The sequence below is a fragment of the Pagrus major genome, chromosome 1, assembly GCF_040436345.1.
Source record: "Pagrus major chromosome 1, Pma_NU_1.0".
Taxonomy (NCBI): domain Eukaryota; kingdom Metazoa; phylum Chordata; class Actinopteri; order Spariformes; family Sparidae; genus Pagrus; species Pagrus major.
The window spans coordinates 11,494,630-11,509,980 of record NC_133215.1 but is presented as its reverse complement, the minus strand read 5'-3'; the positions used below and the strand labels follow the sequence as shown (position 1 = coordinate 11,509,980).

The 15,351-nt window shown below is 39.7% G+C and overlaps 1 protein-coding gene across 1 annotated transcript in view; it reads right to left on the bottom strand.

The window, feature by feature from the left end:
- Window positions 1-10,357, bottom strand: part of fbxw7 (F-box and WD repeat domain containing 7) — a 124,412-nt gene extending 114,055 nt beyond the window's left edge. The window contains exon 1 of the mRNA XM_073465015.1: window positions 9,862-10,357. The gene's annotated coding sequence lies outside the window, so the exon portion shown is untranslated. The remainder of the gene's footprint in view (window positions 1-9,861) is intronic.
- Between the last annotated feature and the right edge of the window lie 4,994 nt (window positions 10,358-15,351).

Below are 15,351 nucleotides of genomic sequence, written 5' to 3'. Positions count from 1 at the left end.
TGCAGATAATGTTGAGCATTAGGGATTTCGTTGTGAAGGAGTCCAAAGTACCTCGTCTCAGTGCCTCTCTCTGCTCTGCTAACAAAGAGCAACAGAAGCTAACATTAGTTTGAAAATAGGGTCCACTAACATAAACTAACGACCGGCTTCCATCATAACACAGAAGTTCCACGGAGCCCCTTTGGTGGAAATTAAAGACAATATTTTTTTGTGAAAACAGCAGATATGCTAAAGATGTGACTTCCATTTTTCAGCAAAAGCCAATTTAGCTGGAAAACCACAGATTACTTGACTAATTAACTAGGAAGACACAGCACTAATTGTGATGTGCTGAAATACAATTTCACGCAGCATTTAGTAAAATACAGGACGAAAGTCACTAAAGATATGTCACATTTTCTGAATAAACCCCATCATGCCATGTGCCCCCTTCAGAGAAATTCTGCCAGATGTGTGTAATGATTGTGTTGAACTACAGAAGAAAGAAGGACTGCCTAATTAGTCCAGCAATGCCTGAAAGTCTTTTTCTCCAACTTTAGGTCCACATTGACCCTGTAATTCAGTGTGAACAGTAGATGAAGGAACTCTGTGTTCACATAATGTGGGAACTAAACGTCATACCTGCAGTCACACAATCTTATTAAAATCAACAGGTTAAGAACCTGAGGTACACAACAATAGAGATTCCCAACAAGTACTAGAAAATCAATATAAACCCAGGTTTGGTGAACTCGTAAAAAAGTCTGGCAGGGTCCTCTTGGACCATGAGACAGTGGGAAACCTCTGACCAGGCGCGTAAGAGAAGCCTCCATTCACAAAGACAGCCGTTTCCATGCCAACAGGACCTCTGCTGGGAGAGGCCTCTTTTCAAATGGTTTTCATCCTGCACCTCTGCTGCAGTCTCAGAGAAGGACTGGTGGGCATTTGAGAGGCAATGAGCTGTGGGTGGCAGTGAAGAGATGCAATTGTGTTAAGGCAAGATGGAAAAGGTCTGAGCTGAAAGCCCCAGAGCCTATGTAGTCTCTGACAGGAAATAAAACCAAGGCTGAATATGGCTCGGTGTGCTGGAGAGCTACTTGTACCGACATGGTGATATGGTGAAAACATGTTTGCTGTCAATCTGTATGCAAGACAATCGGCTAAAGTACTGTCAAAAGAAGGCTGTGTAGTAGCAGCCTCAGAATGAGGCCTTTATATCTACAGAGGGAGCAGATCCTCCTTGACGGAGTCCGCCATGTTTCTACAGTAGCCCAGAATGGACAAACCAAACACTGGGCCTTGACAGGGTCTTTTGCATTTTTCCCCATTTTTAGTGCCCACCATGGGAAGGGTGAGGTGAGGGCTATCGATTTGGTCACAATCTGCAACCTCACAGCTGGACGCCGCTAAATCCTACACACTGGACCTTAAATCACAGGAAAGACCCTGGCTGCTTAGGGAAGGTCTGCCCTTTTGTGCTCCTGTAGATATAATGAGTGAAAGGACACTGGAACTGTTAAAAATGTGTTTTATCAGCACTGTAGCACCAAAGAAAATGTCTCTCCCAGGACAGGATGAAGAGAGATCCTCCTCTTTTTCCTCTATGTGTTGTAAGTCATCTTTGAGATCCTACAAGATCATATGTGACTGCCACAGCATTATTTTTGAGATATGATATATCCACTATTGTCTTTTTTGTCCCAGACTGTGACTTCTTCTTGTCCCCGCACTGTGTCACACAGCGTTCACACTATAGCCCACATCAAAGCAGTATGCCTGGGAGATTCCTCTTCATGTTCATTAACCAACCCAGAGCTACATGGCACAGCACTGAATTATTAACGTGCTCCTTGTGCCTCACAGATACAGAGAAGAAGGCCAGTCACAACTGCAGAACGCACCCACACTCTGCTGTAAATCTCCAGTAAACCCTGAGAGTGAAACTCATTAAGAAAGCATATTAAATAAGCACAGACCACAAAATACCGTCACATGATTGATGACGGTACTATAAACGTGGAGAAATTGGACAAAAGCAGGCAATAAAAAAAAATCAAAGTTTAAAGATATGGAGTTTCATTTTTTAGTGGGCATGAGAAGAGGATACAATATGAGAGTGCTGTTTAACAGCAGGGCATGTCAAGTGAATTAAAGTTTCAGGTAAATTATCACAGGGAAATTAATATCTGCAGGTGTGAAGGCAGACAGATTTTGAGTTAGGAGTCTCAAAATGAACAGGGCCATATTAAAACACTGTCAACGTTTACTGTCATCAGGAACTTCATATAAAATCAGATTTAGGCCAAAAATCAGCTTATAGCACGAATTTAATTACACTTTGTTTACACAGGTTCCATGCTGCTGAACATTATCCGATTATTATCTGGCAACATGAGCCTCCTCATTATTTTCCAACATTAAACCTAGATTTCTCTTATGATGCTGAAATACTTTACCTTCTTGCTAAATGACGCAGTATTTCAAAGATAACACAAGAGACTGTATATCATAACTATATGTACCATTTACTGTTACTGCAATTAAATTTTAACCTTGCAAGTATTCATATCTCCCACCGTTTCAAATCAACTCAGTTGAGATGAAGTACAAAAGCTAATGCTAGCATGCTCCAAATTCATGTGGGTATATACCCTGGGCCACAGGGGTACATTTGATACCAGGTTACAAGGAAACAATATGATTCAACAAAAAGGCAGGATAATGTGTGTATAACTGATGGTGTTGTCACAAGTTTAGATTTTATGACCGCTGCACAATATGCTCTTAATATCATATTGGGATTATTTTGACAGATATTGCGATAACTATTCACGATTAGTGGAAATGATCATTTTTGGCATCAAAATTGACATTTTAACTATAAACCGTTATAACAACAATTATGTGACTATTGTTGGGGTCTTTATCAGACGTGTTGTCTTTTATCTGTAGAACAAATAAGTTGCCCAGGGCAACTTTCCAGCACTGCAGTACTTCATTATAATGCAGTTCTGTCACACAGTTCACCTCCACTAAAAAATTTATAAGCTTTTTGCATTTTGGATATTGCATATATATATTGCGATTTTGAATATATTTATGATTAATTGTGCAGCCTTATTTTTTGTTTACTTCTGACCATAGTCAGAAGAGTCGCACAGATGCAAGAGCAAGAAAGCACAGCTGGTACGGGTACATCAATTCTACAGAAAACTAAGTATTGAAAGGGTTTCAAATATTCACAATCTTTATGCAATTTAATACATCAACAACACTAATGACTTTATAACCTATTACAGGCTCTTTTGCAACAATCACCCGAAACTTAACTCGGTCTTTCAGTGCTGCATCTCTCCTCATTACTTCCTGTAAAAACAACAGATACTGAACCACAGTAAGCCATCAGAACATGTGTTGTATGTGTGCTGTTCCAAACACCATCAAGAAGCTTACAAAATACATGCTACATCCAAAATCAGTTCCTATACGCTACACAGTGCACTGCATTTACCCTCAACCCTTTTATCTGAGCTTTTGAACTAAAAAAAAATGGAAGTAAAAAGGTAGATCAATGGTAACAAGCCCACAATGCAATGCCCTTTAATTTTATAGACGCAAACATTATTGTAGTACGACTCTAAACCGGTCAGTGACGACGCAGAGTGATGTTGACTAACAAGCATCCAAAATCTCAATTTTGCTGCTCAACTACTGAGTGTTTCTTATATAAAGGAGTAGTGAAAGCGAGAACAAAGAAGCGATTTTGGACCCAGCGATCGGGCGGCCTGAGAGTTTGAGGATCAAAGCCCTAACATGTGCGTTATAACGTCCAAACATCTGACCTACTTTCAGCCCTCTGTGATGCTGTTGTCTGTTTTATAAAAAAGTCATCAAGTAGGACTTTGGGGCAATAACGCAGGACATGAGATTTCCTGGATTCCCTCTCTCTTCAAGGTGACTTGGACCTCCCCGCAGAAAAGCCCTTTAATTTCCTCTTTCATTGATCTCACTTTCTCGGCCCACACACACACCACTGACGACTGGCTGGACGTTTGGAGAGTCTTCTAATCTTTTTGGTCCTCCTCTTCGTGCTTATTTATTTCCTCCTGCATTCACTTATTATTAACACCTTTGAGCAAGTCCCCTCACAGTTTGCCTCTACCTCTTGCTCCTTCCTCCGCTCCTTTTCCAGTTTCTCCCCACTGATCCCTCCATATCTACATTTTTAGATGTACTCTCTCCTCTACACCTGCCCATCTATCCTCTACAAGCCTGTGATTGTCTGAAGTCATTAAAAAAATGACTCAGGCATCTGAGAAAAAGTGACACATGATTCAAATAACACTTCCCACTGTCAATCTCTCCTCCAAATTAAAATTGTGCAGCTCAAACATTTCCTTACCGCTTGGAAATCTGACTGCTTTTAACGCCACACAGGAGCACTGGCTTGTACTCTCACTAATCAGGAAGAAGTCCTCGGACTCATCTTGACCAGTAGCCCTGATTTGGGCCATCAATCCCTTCCCTTTCCTCCGGTCTATACTGCGCAGGCTCATCAAATCATGAATCATGTCATGAATCACTCATTATCCAAATGTCCCAGTATTTTCCACTTAACAGTGTTTTGGGTCCCAAAAGGCCTGGAAGACTGCCCATTCAAATCAGACTGCACTCATCATTTCTAAAGCACTCAACTTCGACACAGAAGCTTCTCTCTTCAGCCCTCATCCTCCGAGTCCTTCCTGCTGCTACCAAAGATCAGCAGCCAACTGGTTGTTGCCATCCTTATTGACTTTGGGTATTCCCAATGTATGGTAGAAAACTTAAAACGGCTTCTTCTTCTTACTCTGAAGCAGACAAGTGCTGCACCTCAATTAAAAGCTCCTTCTATAACCCTGTGCTCCAGATCCTGCCAAAGTTGTCCTGGTTTGTCTCCTGAAAACTGGATGTCAGTCACGTAAAAGTTACCATCGATTTACACATAAAGTACTTTACATTAGAGCGGACGCATACTGGATTTTTGGGGCTGATGTTGATACCGATATTAGGAAGTAATTTTGCATAATAATTCCTCCAATGTGGTTATCAAATACTTGTGACAAAGATATGTAATGAAGGCAGGATATTTCACGGTTTAACAATTAACTTCACAGTTAAACAGTAAACTTCACTGGGAATTTATTAAGTAAAAATTGTCCCTAGCATCTTTTTCTGCATCAAAATCTCCAAAAAGAAAGTTTCCATATCGGCGCATATTGGTTATATCAGTCGATAATATCAGCCAACCATTATATTGGTCAGGCTCTACTTTGCATTGCAAAAGTATGGAAATAATTAGAGGTAAACATAAATGGGGGTGCGCTGGTGGGAATGTTCTTGCACAGGACCATTCATTTTTTTGAAATTTTTGTGTGAATTTCCAAACATTCAAAGACCCAGAAAGTTGTTTTAAGTAGTGAAAGTTCAGTTATAAAATTCTGGTGCACCATGGAGTCATTAGCACTTAACAACAATAAAAGAGACTGCAGTCTACCAGGACCTGTGGACTTCAATAAGAGGCGTCCTCTATTTGCCTCATTCCTTTTCCATTAGGGGGTTTTTAGTTAGGCAATTTTAAAACAAGACCCTATAAGTCTACAGTCTGTCATGCTGTTATCCTGAGTTGCCCCGAGTATAGTGATGCAGCTAAATAAAAAGCTTAATGATCCAATAAAATGAGATTCGACTCGGGGCTTCTCCATTGACAATTCTAATCATTGGCATTTCGGGGGCAGTCCTAGTTACAAGTTTCCTTGTGTTTCTGTCTTCAGCAAATTAAGACTAAAATGCCAAGAATATGACCTTAAAAAATCTGTCCACATCCTCCCCTGGCTTACAGTCGTGAAGAGGGATGCAGTACAAAGAAATCTAGACAGTCCAAATCAGGAGAAAACAGTTGACAAATCCGAAAAGACCTTTCAGATGGTTGCGGTTTCTTCCACTTCCCTAATAAGCCATGATTACATGTTGTGTTTCATAACTGGGTTAACATTCAGAGGGTTATGTGATTGCCTCCAGAAAAAAAATCTTATCAGCTCCGCAAAATAACTGTGATTAACAAAGCATTTATCAGCACTTAATAATGTAGGTTACAAATGTCCTATTAATCGTTTTTGATGATAAAAACTTTAACGTAGAGCTCCTCAGACCGGTCTTGTCTCAAAGAATGCACGACACCTGAAACACTCCTCCCTATTGACATCTTTAATAACCAATCTCATTCGTCGTACCCCCCTTCATGTTTGGTCAATATGAGCTTCAAAGCCAGGAAATCTCACTGTCCATATGAGAATGGTTTGAGGAAGGCCCTGGGGTCAGTTACACAGCAACAGTCAGGAGTGTGGGAATGTGAAGCTTTCTACAAACAAAGTCTAGGATAGCCTTCATCCCTCACTCTCCAAGGCCTTGCAGCAATAATCACAGCCAGTAACAGTATTTCATCACACTGATCCATGTGAACTGAAAAGATGCCATTCCTGTCTCAGTACTGTCCGCCTATCATTGTACTTACATTCTGTAATCCTCACTTATTTATACTGCCTCAGTCGTAGAGATGGAGGAGCTCATTATGTCCCACATAACTTCATATATTGAAATGAAGGGTTCAATAGTTGCTCGTGGTATAAGCACTTTCAGTGGGATACACAGAGGGAATTTTGACTCTAAATAATCAGTCATAGGTATCTAAAAAACTATAGCTGTTGGCTTGTAAGTAAATATCAAACTGCCTCTTCCAACAGCACTTCAGAAGAGCTGCTGAACAGCAACCTGTTATATGTAAGAAAAGACCAAGTCATCAATGTCATTTTGAAAATTACCATATCACATATCTAGTTCACCTGTTCCCAAGGCTGGCTTTTTAACAGAGCCTGACCCATATTCAATTTTTGAATTTGAATCTTGTAGTTTTGGTTAAAATTCTTGTCGTTGAGCCATGTTTTATGTGTTTTAGTCGAGTCAGTTTGAAGTTAACTTTACTGCACTTAGCTGTTCACAATTCTTTATCTTTTTTTTTTCTTTCATGGCCAAAAGCAGAAGTTAAAGTGGTGGCAGCTGCTTCTGTAGCTGATTGGGTTTAATGGACAGATGACATGTCTCAAATCAATCGCAGGCCCTTGAATTGAATCAAAATCGTATTGTGGCAGACTTTATCAAGTCAACAGAAAACTGAACCAGCTGTGGTTCTTTTCTGTTGGCTCTTCTCATTTCATTGACTGATGAATAGTCAATATGGTTGTGTTTGAACAGAAGTATGGTAGCTTGTCAGAGCTGATGAATACCACAATGGAGTAGAGATTTTCAGTGTAAGTTGGAAACCTGTAAATGTGTCTCTGTCCAGTGTCCACACTACTTCGTCTGTTACCTCACAAAAAAACCTCTCGGCAGAATGTTGCTAAAAATGAACACTGAAAAGACAAACTAACACCTATGCATAACCCTATGCGAATCAATACAACGGCACTGAAATACATTCCACCTTTAAGCTTCACGTGTTTAGCTTTTGTTGACACTGTCAGAGAGGTGGTTTTGGATTTAACTATTCATACAGAAAGTTGTTTTAAATCATCTATTGCCTTGTTGGAGTTATTGCAGATTATATCTAATTAGAAAAAGTAGAGTATCAGTCTATGGGCTGCATGTAAACAGTTGCATTCTGTGGTTTGTATCTGAATCTTGTGCAAAAGGAAAAGCACATTTGCAGATGCACTTTTGTAACCCGTGTGATATGAAATGTTGCTTCAATTTCTCACCCCGAGGATGTTGTGTGAGGGCAAGACTCTTATCTCACGCTGTCCTTAAAGACGCTGTCTCAAATATAAAAGACACTGACAGGTAAAGTATGATCTATTACTCTTTTCTTATCACAGCTTTCTTACTGCTAAAGGTAACCTGTCGTATGGAAAAGCACTTTTATAAATTATTGTAGTATATGGGGATTATTATAATAGTGTCTTGTATGTATTTTTTTATCATAGGTTAACAAGACAGGGTAACAAATACATGGATGGATCTTAATTATTGTCATCCAACCGAATACAATTTTACTCTTGATCTATAAAACCTTTTTCAGTCTTGACTTCAGGACCAAGAGAAGATACAGTCTCAGACCTGAGAGGTCAAGAATGCACTTAACTAGCAGGTAGGGTGGGGAGGCAGTCTGGGCATTTTCCTGAGAAGGAAATAAGAGCCACTAGTCTACAAGTCCTTTGAAACAAACAGTGATGTAGGTTAAACCCTGCGCTGTCAGTTGTGGCTTCTCAGTCAGTCATCGTGTGTCATCTGACCTGACTTCGCAACCCTCCTCCTGATCTTGGTTAAACATGGGTTGGACACTGAACTGTCTTTTCTGTTTGGAATGGTGATTTATTTCAACATTAATGATGTTTCAGATTCGAAAAACAACACAAAACAAAAGACACCATATGGTCGAATAAGTCTAAGTAATGTAAAGTGTATTGAACGGTCCCAGACTACAGTCTGTGTGAATATGCGCCGACAAAACTGAGTCAAACTCAGGTTTAAAATTAGTGCATGTTAGTACTATCTCAAGTTATATGTAACGTCTGTAAACAGCATATCTTAGTATGAGAAACAATGATAACACTTTATTGAAGTTTGCAAACCCGTCTATGCTACCTGGGGTATTCTAATGGAGAGAAATGAACACCATATCAAGTTTCTCATCATTCTCGGGCATATGTCCAAGTAAATATTAAGTTTTGTTTCACCAAAAGTTCAACCACACTTGTTGAGGTAGCTGCTGAGAAGTCAAAGATACGGCTTTTCTGTCACCTATGATAATGATGATAATATTACAATCTTACAATCACGTAAACGGTGACATAAACAGGTTTCCATGCCAAACATGCATCAAAACCAGGATGGGAATCAAAACTGAAATATTAGTTTTTACCATCCATTTATAGCAATGAGCACAGACTAAATAAAAAAAAAACCTCTCTGTGTAACACGATACAACTCAACTGCTCCACAGTTTCCAAAATGACAGAGTTAAAATCACCACATCTCTGAAGCCGTTTCAACAAAAACTAGATATGGTAATCTTTATGAAGACAGGATTTATCTGAGGGCTGCTGCTGCAGAATGGATTTTTTTGTGTGTGGGGGGGGTAGTCTCAGTATAGATGAGGGACAGATTGTTGCACCTTTTCTGGTCAATGCATTTACAAGACCTGCCTTCTTTCATAGTACAAGTGCTCCTGTGCTGCAAAGTGTTCGCTCCTCAAATCCATAAACATCCTACCGACAGCGAGCTGTCCGGTTCAACTGGCATCTGACAATAACGTGTAGATTTAGCTTTAACGAGCCGGACATCAATCAATTTAGCATGCTGCTAGTATTTGGGACATAAATCCTCGACTAACAGAGAAAAGACCATTCCACTCTTAGCTTTGTGCGCTTTGTCCGAGATAAACAAAACTCACTCTTCTCAAATGTAACGTGTTGCATGCGGACTGAACTTCTCGCACTTTGCAGCTTTTCACTTAGTTTGTGCAGCTTGTTTAAAAGCCACAGTGCTGTGAACGAAGTGAGCCAGACCGGGTACCAAACTCGGTCAGACTGGTTTAATTAGCACTGGACATATTAAAACACCATACGTCCAGCCCTTGTGAGCTCAGTCTGACACCGTTAACTTCTTTCCGAGCGCTTGAAAGCTCCACATCAACACAAGTGCGATAAGTTGGCTAGCGTTAGCAATGCTAACTCGGCGAGCTAACAAGCTACTCGTTAGCTGGCTAATGCTAGGCCCGCTTCTACTGGTCCATTACTACAATATTCCCCGTTTGTGGTCTTGCACTTTGTAATTGTGTAGTGTATTTACCTCAGAAGTGTTGAGATGAACAAAGACAACAGGCCTCTCCGGTGATTCCTTCAGGTCGTGTATCCAAAGCGAGATATCCTCTGGAGCTTGAAGCTAACGCTACACAGGGTCCAATGAGGTTAAACGCTCCTTCTTTCGCTTCTTGGTTTCCCACCAGCAGCAGCAATCAGTGTTTGCATCTAACTAACAGGGGCTAGCAAGTTAGCAAGATCAGCTAACTAGCCTCTACAAGGCAACCTGCAAGCCAAGTTCGTGTAATGTTAGCTGGCTAGTAAAACGCCGCTAACGTTAGCTGCTCTGTCAGATTCACGAGACTGTTGGTCGACCCCTTGGCTCTGTTTCTGTCCTGGACGACGTATGATTGCCTCCGACCATCACAAGAGGGAAAACACATCCACTGAGAGCAAACAGCGTGTCAGTTTGGGACGATTTGCCGTTCACAGCCTCTTCAACAACCGCCAGGTTTGTTCGTCTCCTGACTCTCCACCGACTGGAGAGAATGGCTGTCGCAACATGATGATGACATCGTTTTTGTTTGCTAGTGGGCGCTCGAATGTGATGTAACACTACGCTCCCGGATGACACCATGTGAGGGAGTTATATCAATATTTGTGTCTTTACCTTCAGTTATATTACAACGTGGTTCACAGACATATTTTAATTGTGATTATAATGTTAAACGAAAATCGAATAAATGAGATAAAATACAGATTCGTTCCTATAAAACATTACTGTATAATTGCGGCTGTCAAATAAATTAGTTATTGATGAAAAATGGGCTACATCAGTGTTAACCAAACATGAAAAAACATCTTTTTAGTCAGAAATATATTTTGAATATGTTTATAATGCATGGTGTAGATATAATACGGATGACCATTACTGCCAATATGATTTTAAAAAGAAGATTCTCACTTTAACTAGAAACTTTCTCAAAATAATGACTTAGTATCGACCCTGCTGTGATTTTTGAGGCCTTAAGTCATTATTTTAAGGTAATAAGTCATTATATCAGGAGAGTTCCTCTTTATTTTGAGACACTAAGTCATTATATCAGTAGAGTTTCTTATTATTTTAAGATACTAAGTCATTATTTTGTCAGAGAGTCTCATTATTTTCAGATGCTCGTAAACACAATATGGAAGCAAGTTTCCCCCAATGTCATGAAAAAGAAGATCCAAGTCATTTTAATGAGAACCTATCTCAAAATAATGACTTAGTATCTCAAACATCATTATTCTGCAATACTAAGTCATTATTTCGAGATACTAGGTTTTTTAGAGTAAGTTTCTCATTATGATTACGAAACAGGGGCTCTTTTTTCATCACATTGGCAGAAATGAGCTTCCATATGTCACGGCTACTGATTCAAAGGGTCTGTGTTTGTTTATTAAATAAGAAAGATGATATGCAACAGTTTTACAAACAGATGCGGATTCTCTATTGGTAGAGAGGGAAATTATAAGCAATCATGAATTCCTTTTAAGAACGCATATGTACATTATCATTAAACAAATCAGATAAAGATTGATCCCATGAAGGTACCAGTTTCTAAAGAATTTTCCTTTTATGAGGACTAAATATTTGTACAAAACATAACTTCCATGTCAGTGTTGCTTCATCTTTAAACTCTGCATAAGCTTTGACTGTATCTTCCATTTAGTTTTTAACATCCTTGGTATGATGGATTGTAAATGTAACGTAGAATAAAGTTTTGGGGGAAAACCCTGGGAGGAGAGGCACTCCCAATCCAACTTTACATGATTTATCAGAAATCATGCTGGATGAAAACCTAGACCTAATTCTTTCCAGCATACTGAGCCTCATTTATTCACAGGCAAAAAAAAAGCAAGTTACCATGGATGAGTTTTCTGCTGCTGCTGCTGCTGCTGCAGCTCAAGTTAGCCCTGCAGTGCCAGCCATGGTTAGTTTTGGCTCATGGTCATTTTCATGCCCTGTATCTGGATCCTCCAGGGACAGTCTGAAACCCTGAGATATCACTAAGCACCAAACATGTGATCCTGAGAAGTGTGGAATTGAGACTGGCATCTGGTCAACGAAGACTGAAAAGCAGACCCTGGAAACAAAGGACGACTGTAAATATCCTGACTTTGTTCCTAAACGCTCTCTGTAGCTGTCTGCTTTTATGGAAGCTGCTCCTGTAAGCGACTCCTCGCAGAAAAGCTCGACTCAAGGCTGGAGTTTTTCTCTATGTGTGGTTTTGGTTGTTTTGTGAAGCCAAACACCAAAATATACTGGATAATCCTGAGTGTTGCATGTGTTTATGTTCAGGGCGTAGCCAGCTGGATTTTAGAGATACTGAGATCGGATCGCAACAATTCCACAAACACACACAGATCACTTCAAAATCTTCCATAAATGTGTATATTTGTTTTTGGTGTGATCCATCACTCAGGTTTATTTTATCTTTTTTGTTTTCTTGTATTCAGAAATAAACAGTTCCCAGAGTTTCCTACATGCTTGTCCAAAAACGTGGCTCCCTGTCTTTTTGCCTTGTGACCTCCGAAAATAATGTCTGGACAAGTTTTCTTTCTCGGACATGAAATGAAAAATATATATATTTGTAAACATTATATTGTGCAACAGAAGTGTTACGATTTGTTCTGGGGACCCCTGCCATAGGAATTACATTCTCAAAAGGAAAATAGTTGAATGGAATCATGTATTATGAGCACAAAGTCTAAAAAGAGTTGGTCTGACCCTTTAACCCTTTTCTGCACAAGCTATGAAAACCCCTTCTAGGCACAACGTGGGTCAAAAATGAACCGTATTCATGTTATTTCATGCATGATTGATTGTTTCTTTGCTATATCTTTTGAAATCAAATAATTACCTCCACCAAGGGCGTTATGTTGGTTGGTTTGTCTGCAGGATTTCATAAAAACTACTGAAGAGATTTCCATGAAACTTGTTTAGAGGATGAGTCTCTGCTCAGAATAGACCCCAGTAACTTTTGGTGTGCATCTGGATTAAGAGACATATCCAGGATATTTTCTCTAACATTAATGTTCAAACATTAGCTAGCTAGAATAGAATATGTCAAGTAATGGATGGTAAGGTCAAGGTAACCTTAATGTTCAAATATTATGTGCAGTTATCTTTCACAAGATACCAAACATTTTCTAAGGTAGAAGAGTTGCAAAACTAGAGACCATCTTGCGGTAGAACCACACCAGCCGCGAAAGAAAAAAGTCAAAGATTTTAAAATGGATTTTTTATTATTAAAGGAGAGTTAATTAAGCTATACTGGGAATTCTGAAGGATGAAATAAATTTACTGCAAAGATAAAGAAATTAAAAACTCAGCTGAGTCATTTTTGGCTTGTTTTGTGCATGAAAGGGTTAAGAATCCCATCATGTGTACCTTTTGATTACAAAATGTAAACCATATGCTTCAGATCTCTCAACTTCATGGGAGAGAAACACAGAGGACATGACCCCTGTGTTTTTAATAGTAGCTCCAGCCCTGTTGTTGTGTGTGTTAAAGTTTAATCAAATGTTATCCAAATGGTGCAAGAGGCAGCCTTTCATAAGAGGCAGTGGAAAGTTTCACACGGTTTGAATTTGCTCATCACGACTCAACAAAGGACCAAACTCAAAACTATTGTGAAGTCCCCTGTAATGACACTCTCTCTCTCTCCCCCCCCCCCTCTCTCTCACACACACACACACACACTTTCCACTCAGAGATTGCCCAAGATCGAGTGAATGCGAAGATTGCGACAGACGGACGATGCTCCGTAACATCACAGCTCTTGAAGGCAAACAAACACGGCTGTGAAATGGAGCTGATAGAGTGTGACAGGCTGCAACAGTGCCTGCTGGGTAGACAGTGATTCAGTCTACAAAGCTCGGAAAATTCAGGGAGACAGGTCGCAGGAAATGTGATGTTATGAATGTGTCCTCTAGGCTTTTACATAGCATTTCTGTTCACTGTGACAGACATGCCTTTAATCAAAATCATCAACACGCCCGTCCTCACATGGCACAGTAAATACACCACACCTGGTGTGAGACAACTTTTCGTCTTGGACGGCTGAAAAGTTTCATATGCTCATATTTCTCAGTCAATACATGAGTCAGAGTCATGTTTTATTTACATATAAACCTGTTTAGCCAGAATTTGGCACAGTGCGAACAATGTTACCTGAGAAAAACCTACACCAGCTGCTGTGCAGCGACTCAGGGTGGCAGCAAGGATTTACAGTATTTATACTTTCTCAGTGAGGTAATATTTGTTTGCATTTGTGTTCATTCATTCATTCATTTAAACCCTTGGAGAACACTGCGGAAGATCTCTCATTTATGATGTTGCCATGCCACAGACATACAGTAAAGAACATACAGCTGAAATCTTTATAGAAATGTAAAGAATCTGTCCATCAACTAATCCATTTATTCTCAAACTAGGGAGTTGTTTCAAGGGGTCCGTGGTTGTGGAGAAAAAACGTAAAACAACATATTTTAGACTGGGGAACAGTTTTTACATTACAGTGTCTGTACCAGTGCTGTAATTTCCCTTGAGATGTTTGTTTGTGAGAGTCGGTGTGCATGCAAAGAAACCTTTACTTCCCTAAATACGGCACTTGGTTGTGATGTTGTGAGTGAAGGATGTTTTTTTGTGGGGGGTCGCATCTCAAAAAGCAATTAATGGACAAAGCATTTCAGCTTTGTTAAAACTTGTGGTGATTAAAGCAAATATTAAAATTAAGTGAACCAGACTAAACTGCTGTGGGTAAAACTAATTTCAATAAAATAACCCTCAAAATTCAGGTATACTCTCTGACAAAAATCTGTTTTAAGAAGAGATTCAAGAGATGATTCTGATTCAGCCAGACTCACCTCTTCAAACAGGTCATTTCACAGCCTCAGAGCCCGACTGCAAAGACTCTGTCCCCTCCAGTTTTAAGCCTGAACTCAAACAAACAAAAGACGTCTACCTATATGGGACTAAAAGGTCAGGAATAAACCAAGGGAGATCGCACTGAGTAACCCTGAAAAGAGTTCTCAAATTTTAATTAGCAATTTAGTATTGCGTTTTCATCCAGTGAATGGGACTTGCGAGAGACAACTTTAAGAAGAATGGTTCAAACTGAAGCTGCAGGGGCCGAGATATCTTGGCTATTAGTCCTAATATTGGCAAAACAATCGCCAGAATAAATGCTGGCAATGTGCATTTCTGCAAACTACGAATATGTAGAAACTTTATGTTTCTTTTGGTTCAATTTTTGATTTTACGTTGTGACAACCCTGTGCTTATGAACTGGTTAGTATAAGGCACAAAACCACTTGGTTAGGGTTAGTAAAAGATCATGTTTTGGCTTTTAACACCTGCTTTGGCTGCACAGCAGATTATTTCCAGAGGTCTCGTTAAATGTATTTGTTTTTTGTTGCCACAAACATGGCTGGAAATTGTCCTGGGGTGTCACCCTTCTGAATGTTGAAATGCTATGGTTCCTCAAGTGGGTTC